Source organism: Phoca vitulina, unplaced genomic scaffold (genome assembly GCF_004348235.1).
Source record: "Phoca vitulina isolate PV1807 unplaced genomic scaffold, GSC_HSeal_1.0 scaffold2, whole genome shotgun sequence".
Lineage (NCBI taxonomy): Eukaryota > Metazoa > Chordata > Mammalia > Carnivora > Phocidae > Phoca > Phoca vitulina.
The window spans coordinates 10,497,478-10,503,477 of record NW_022589705.1 but is presented as its reverse complement, the minus strand read 5'-3'; positions in this window follow the sequence as shown (position 1 = coordinate 10,503,477).

The following is a 6,000-nucleotide window of genomic DNA, read 5'->3' as shown; positions in this document are numbered from 1 at the left end:
CCACCCAGCAGCAGCCTCCACACTGACAGCTGACCATACTCCTCCAGCTCTAACAAGCCAACCTTGGGGCAGGGCCTTTGGGGCAAAGGGGGCAGGATCCCAGCCACCAGAGACTTAGAGGGTTGAAGCTTCTGGCTGTCCCATTGCATCCAGCCCCAGTGTCCTTCCCGTCAAGGCAAATCCCTCTCTGAGCCCCCAATAGCAGATGTAATCAACCTGGCCAACCTCTTGTCTCTCCCAAATCCAAGACCATTTCCAGCCCTAGGGGCAGGTGGCCAGCGGCAGGTGGGAAGCCAATGCTGGTGAGAGGCGGAGACAGGCTATGCAGTCCCCGATCCCGGCAAACTGGTACCTCCGCCTCACCAGCCCACTCTCCATTGTCTTGGGACAGGATATCTGCCAGGGAGACAGTATTCCAGGAACTTCTAAGACTCCAGGACAGAGCCAGGGGTGGGTAAGTCGATGCAAACTCTGGAGATGGACGGCCGTCCTCCTCCCCACCCTGAAGTCTGGCATGGCAAATGCAGTTTACTTCTCAGAAGGACTTTGCAGGGTGGGGCACATGGAGAGAGGAAGGAAGAGGGCCCCACTCTGAAAAGGTATGGGGGGGCACAGATTTTGTGACCGAGTCCCGCTATTGACTCTAAGCCCCATGAGGACAGGAACAGTGTCTGTCTTGTTGACTGCAGGCGCCCTGGCATCCAGCTCATCCCCTGACAAAACGCCTGTGCTTAATAAATAACTGACTGGCAGAGACCTGGCCACAGTCTGGTGCCCAAGGCCAGTTTCACAATTTCTGGAGTCTGCTTTTTTGGTAAACTCCTTACCACTAACACACAGTGCGCGCGCACGCGCGCGCGCACACACACACACACACACACACACACACACACACACTCACAGGCACAAGAAAGTACACAAAGTAGCACAAAGAACCATCAAAACAGATTCCTTGAACATTGTTTACAATGACTGGATGCTTGCTCAGCCTTAACTTTTCCGGGCTGCAGCTTTGGAAAACGCAAACTGAAGAAAGATACATCAGGCTCTCTGGTCCAACCCAGGAGAAAGCATTTGAGGAAGTCTGCGGGGGCTCCTGATACACAGTAGCCAGAGCCCAGGCCAGGCTGCACCAGGGAGGTGGCAGCTCCTCATGACTGGGATGGTTCCAGCCGCAATTCTCAAGGAAGTACAGTCCCAGTGTAAGCAAGGACTCAGCACCAGCACTGACAAGCAAGTAGCTACTGCTCTTCATTCTGGGAAGCGGGGCACCGAGAGAATTCCAAATTCTCCACGATAACACCTTCCCCTCCCGACTTTTAGCTGGAGCCACATTTTGGTAACTTACATTTGCACAATACTTGTAACTTGTTCAAAGCTCTTTGATACTTATTATTTTATGAGATTGGATCATCACAAGCCCCAGATGGAGAGCTATCCCCCTGTTTTGCATGAAGAAACCGAGGCCCGGAAAGGCCCAGGATTCCAGCAGCCAAGTTGGTGTAGCAGAGTCAAGACTTGAGAGGCCACATCGCCGTCTGTCCAGATGCCCGGCTTCCCTCCACGCCATGAAGCATCCCCCGGCCCCCCGTGAGTCAGCCATCACGAATTCCAAGCCCTGGGCCTCACATCCCCTATGGCCGAAAGGTGCCTTCCCCCCAGTTTCTATTTATTGCCAGGACAATTGGCCCCACTCTTTACATTTTTGCTCCTTCTCTCTGGCAGGACCTGGGGGCTTTGACCCAACCTCGTCTATTTTGTTTGAAAGCCTATCCCACTCTGACTCCTACTCTGACCCACACTTTATTCAGATGGCACTAAGTTGGAAACCAGGGCCCAGCACTGGGAGCACGACCTAGCTAACTTTTATGGCAAGATGATGGAGTGCTTGGGAAATGCTGACAAGGACAAGCATGTAAGCAATCTCTGTATGTGGTAATGTGTTTTCGAAATATTGTAATCTGATCAAAGCAGAACACAAAGCAACATGCACCTACTAATCACAGGTATGTAAATGCCAGCTTCTGCAAATGGCCAAGAACCAGAAGTGAACTTAGAGAGATGTGAAGAGATTTTTATCTTCGCAGGTTTTTCTTTCCTATAGTGTTCCAAACAATAATAAATTATAAATATGATTGTCAGAAGCAGAGGAGGAGGCAGAGAAGGAGAAGGCCCCTGGGGGACTGTCCATCTTCTCAAAAGGGCTAGAGTTACAAAGGGAGGGGGATGACTGGACATGGGGAGTGAAGGAGCTGGGTGGGAGGCGGGAGCCAGGCATGCTTGCAGAGCCAGTCCCCCCATGCCCCCCTCCCCCGGCCCCAAGATGCAGAGGTGCATCTGGGAGCCTCGCCTCTGGGGGTCCCTCAGGACCAGGAGGGCAGATTAGCAATCTGGAGTCCTGCTTCAGGGATCCCCTACATGTCAATGTTCATGGTGCCTCCCAGAGTTGTGCAACATGGAGGCCCTGGGACAGAAAGAAGATGGGAGGCCACTGAGCCTTGCTCCCTTGCTTCTGAGGTCATCCAAGATCTCTTGCAATTTTTCTGCACCTTTCATTTCAGAGGGCTAAAGGGAGGCCTGGCCTACAGACGGTGAAATGCCTCCAGGGCAAGACCAGCCTTGCTCTGTGGGGTGCCAGCCTGGCAGGGAGCCAGCAGGTATGAAAGGCACCAACCTAGGCTCCCCTGGGACTTGGGAACAGTGCTCTCCACGGACATATCAAACTCGACATGTCTGAAGCTGACTCCTTATCTCAGCAGCCCCTCCACCCAGACTTGCTTGTCCTCCCATGTTCCCTATCCTGGTGGACGTCACCACCACCCGCCCTCGGCTTGCCAGGATCTGCAGGATCTGGCTCCACCTTCAGCTCTCACTCTGCTCCATTTTGCACCCTAGGCCCCACCTGCACTGAAATATTTACAGTGACTATGATACACCAAGTTATTTCATTGCCCTGACTTTTCTCATGCTATCCCTTCCCTACCTTGTCCAGCTGCTTATACGTCAAGAGTCAGCTCAAGGAGCATCTGTCTCTACAAAGCCTATCCTGCTCATCCCCACCCCCCACCCCCCAGATCCCCCCATCTGTCCCCCAGTAGAGATCAGTACTTCTTTTGTCTCTGTGGCCCCCCACTATCTAGCGCTGCTTCTGGCACATCTTCAGCATTCGATGTATATTTTATGAATTTAAAAAAATGAATGAATGCGGAGGGTACGTTTTGGGGTAGACAGAAGGGTCAATTTGATTAACCAGACCAAGCCCAGGTGTGATGTGTGAGGGCCAGCACATTTCTGGTGAGGGCATCTCCCAATTCATCTCTACCCTCAGGCTACTCCTTTCTAGAGCAGGGTCACTTCTGGCCCCAAGGCTCGTTGGCACCTTCCCTCCACCACACACAACAGAGGCACCTGTCCTTGGGGCTCTGCTCTTCTCAAACGTGGGCCCCTGGTCATTGTTCTCCTCTGTGTGTGGATTGTGTTGTTCACGGGAGTGAGCCCTGACTCATCCACCTGACTTACCTCAGAGGTGCCGAGTCAGATAGGTGATAGGTGGGTGGGTGGGCTGAGGACAGGTCATTTCTTGTCATCCATGAGAAACGACCCCCTTAGCTGGGCCAAGTGGGACTGTCTAGGAGGGAGAGGGGCGGCGTGCAACAGTTCTCACCCATATTATGTCATCACACTCTCTGGTTGGGTGAGTTCTTGGGGCTCTAGCCCACAAAGGTGGGGGCAATAGCATCTACCCATGTCCTCTGTGGCAGGCTGATTTCCGGAAAGGCCCTGGGCCCTGGTCCAATGTGAACCACATAGCCCTGCTGCTTTTTCCAGGGCAGGGAGGGAGTACTGTCCCTCCTGCCTTCCAGTCTAAGCACCCAGTTCCCCTAGCTCGGCCTCCCCAGCCTGCCAGTCTCCTTCCTGGCTCAAACTGCAAAGGTACTTCTCTGTCAAGGCCTGGCTCTATTTTCAGCATCCTCAGCAGCAGCAGCGGCCAGTTCTATGAGCGAGGTGTTAGGGAAAACCTGTTACTTTGATCCAGGAGGAGTCAGAGAAAAGGGATCTTCCATCTCCAGGAGTCTCAGTCTGATTGCTAACACGCATGGCAGAACTTGGGCTCGGAGAGACAAAGCTCTCAGACAATGGGAGTTTTAAAGATCAAATCCAAAGGACAGACACATCTACTTTTTTTGTGTTTTTTGTTTTTTTTTTCTTTTTTCTTTTTTCTTTTTTTTGGTTTTTGTTGTTGTTGTTTTTAATAAGCTATCCTAAGTCACATGTTTTCCTATTCTAGGGATGTGGAGTTTTCACCTCTGTTCCAACTGGCTCTGCCTCTGTTCTCTGAGCAGGCACCTCTGATCCCTGGACTCTGACAACAGTTTGGGCAAACCCACAGGATACAAGCTACTTTAGGCTATAGGTCCAAAGACTCCTGGGTGGGCAAGTATGGCTCGTGGCCCCAGCTGAGAGATAAAGAGGAAGGTACCAGTCTGGCACCCTTGTGGATGAATCTGGTATTCTGGTCCTCCTCCTCTCTGTCCCTTGTGGGACAGGAATACAGCTGAGAAGGAAGTTGGGGGCTTGAAAGAGGGGTCAGAGGAGAGAATTCTAACAGTTAAGATGAGGATCTGCAGAAGTATGCTTCCTTTCAGGCACTTTCGAAGCTTGATTTAAACAGATGGCCCCCTGGGGCGGGGTGGTTGGAACATGAGCTTCTCTGACTAAGACTCTAGGGCCCCAGAGGCATGTATTTCACACTCTCCCCAGTCTTGAACACAAAGCAGTGAAAAAGATGTCATTTCAAACCACAGCTTCTTTCTTGAAAGAGTTGAGCCTGTCAAAGACCTGGTGGGCTTCTGGATATAAGGTGGTGGGCTTGGTGAGGCAGGGGGAATTTGAGAAAAGGGCACTGGGAAGACCTGAATTACTCATCACAGTAGAGAGGAATCTGGCTTCCCAGAGTCATTCAAGGAGGAGAGGGGGAGGTGGACGAGTGGGAAGGGAGTAACGGATGGGGTAACTGGGTGACTGGGCATTAAGGAGGACACATGATATTATAATGAGCCCTGGGTGTTATATACAATTGATGAATCACTGAACTCTACCTCTGAAACGAATAATATACTATATGTTAATTAATTCAATTTAAATAAAATAATATAGGAAGGGAGTAACAGGAGGAAGCACAATAGACAGCAGTGGGCTAGGGGAGCTTTGTGGGGTGGTGTGGCCAGTGAGAAACCCCAGGTGACAGGACAGCCAAAATAACTTTTCAGAACATTTCAGAAATGTGATTTTAAATTGTTTGCTGTGTGATGTAATCTCTCCCCTGTGGCCCACAAACCTTCATTAAAAGTTCTGCTACATGTTACAGCATTATTTTTGCAATTGTTTTGGAATAGGGGTGGGGGCTGTGTTCCATATTTGAATTGACAGCAGGAACTGAAGAAACAGCTAACACCGCTAGAATAGTGAATAAAACTTCAGATGTGGCAGAAAATTAGAGCCAGAGGTAACCATGAAAATCTAAGTCCCCCCTCCCCCCCCCCCCAAGTAATTCACAGAAATCCTGGGGAGGGCACTGGACTTTCCACAGGACATGGGCATTCAGCCAGTGTCATTTAAATCTCAAAGGACATGCTACCTCAGCTGACATTAGGTTCCAAATAGGCTTTGCCTTTGCAGCTGGACTAAGCCTTGCAAAACATAAAATGTATCACACACACCTTTACTATCCAGGGCCTTAGCATAGAGCACATATTGGGGCCAGTAAAAGAATGCCCTGGGTGCCACCGGGAGTTGGCAGAGTCTATGCTGGGGGCGGGGGGGAGCAAGAAAACCATTCGGGGCAGGACTTGTCTCTCCCACCCCCAAACCCCCTCCTTCTCTCCACTCTCTATCCATTAGCCCTATCCCAATGGCCAGATAATATTAGCTCTGCGGCCTGAAGGTCTTGTAAACAAGCAAGACCCAGCGGAGACGGTGGTGGAGGAGGTCACAAAAGGT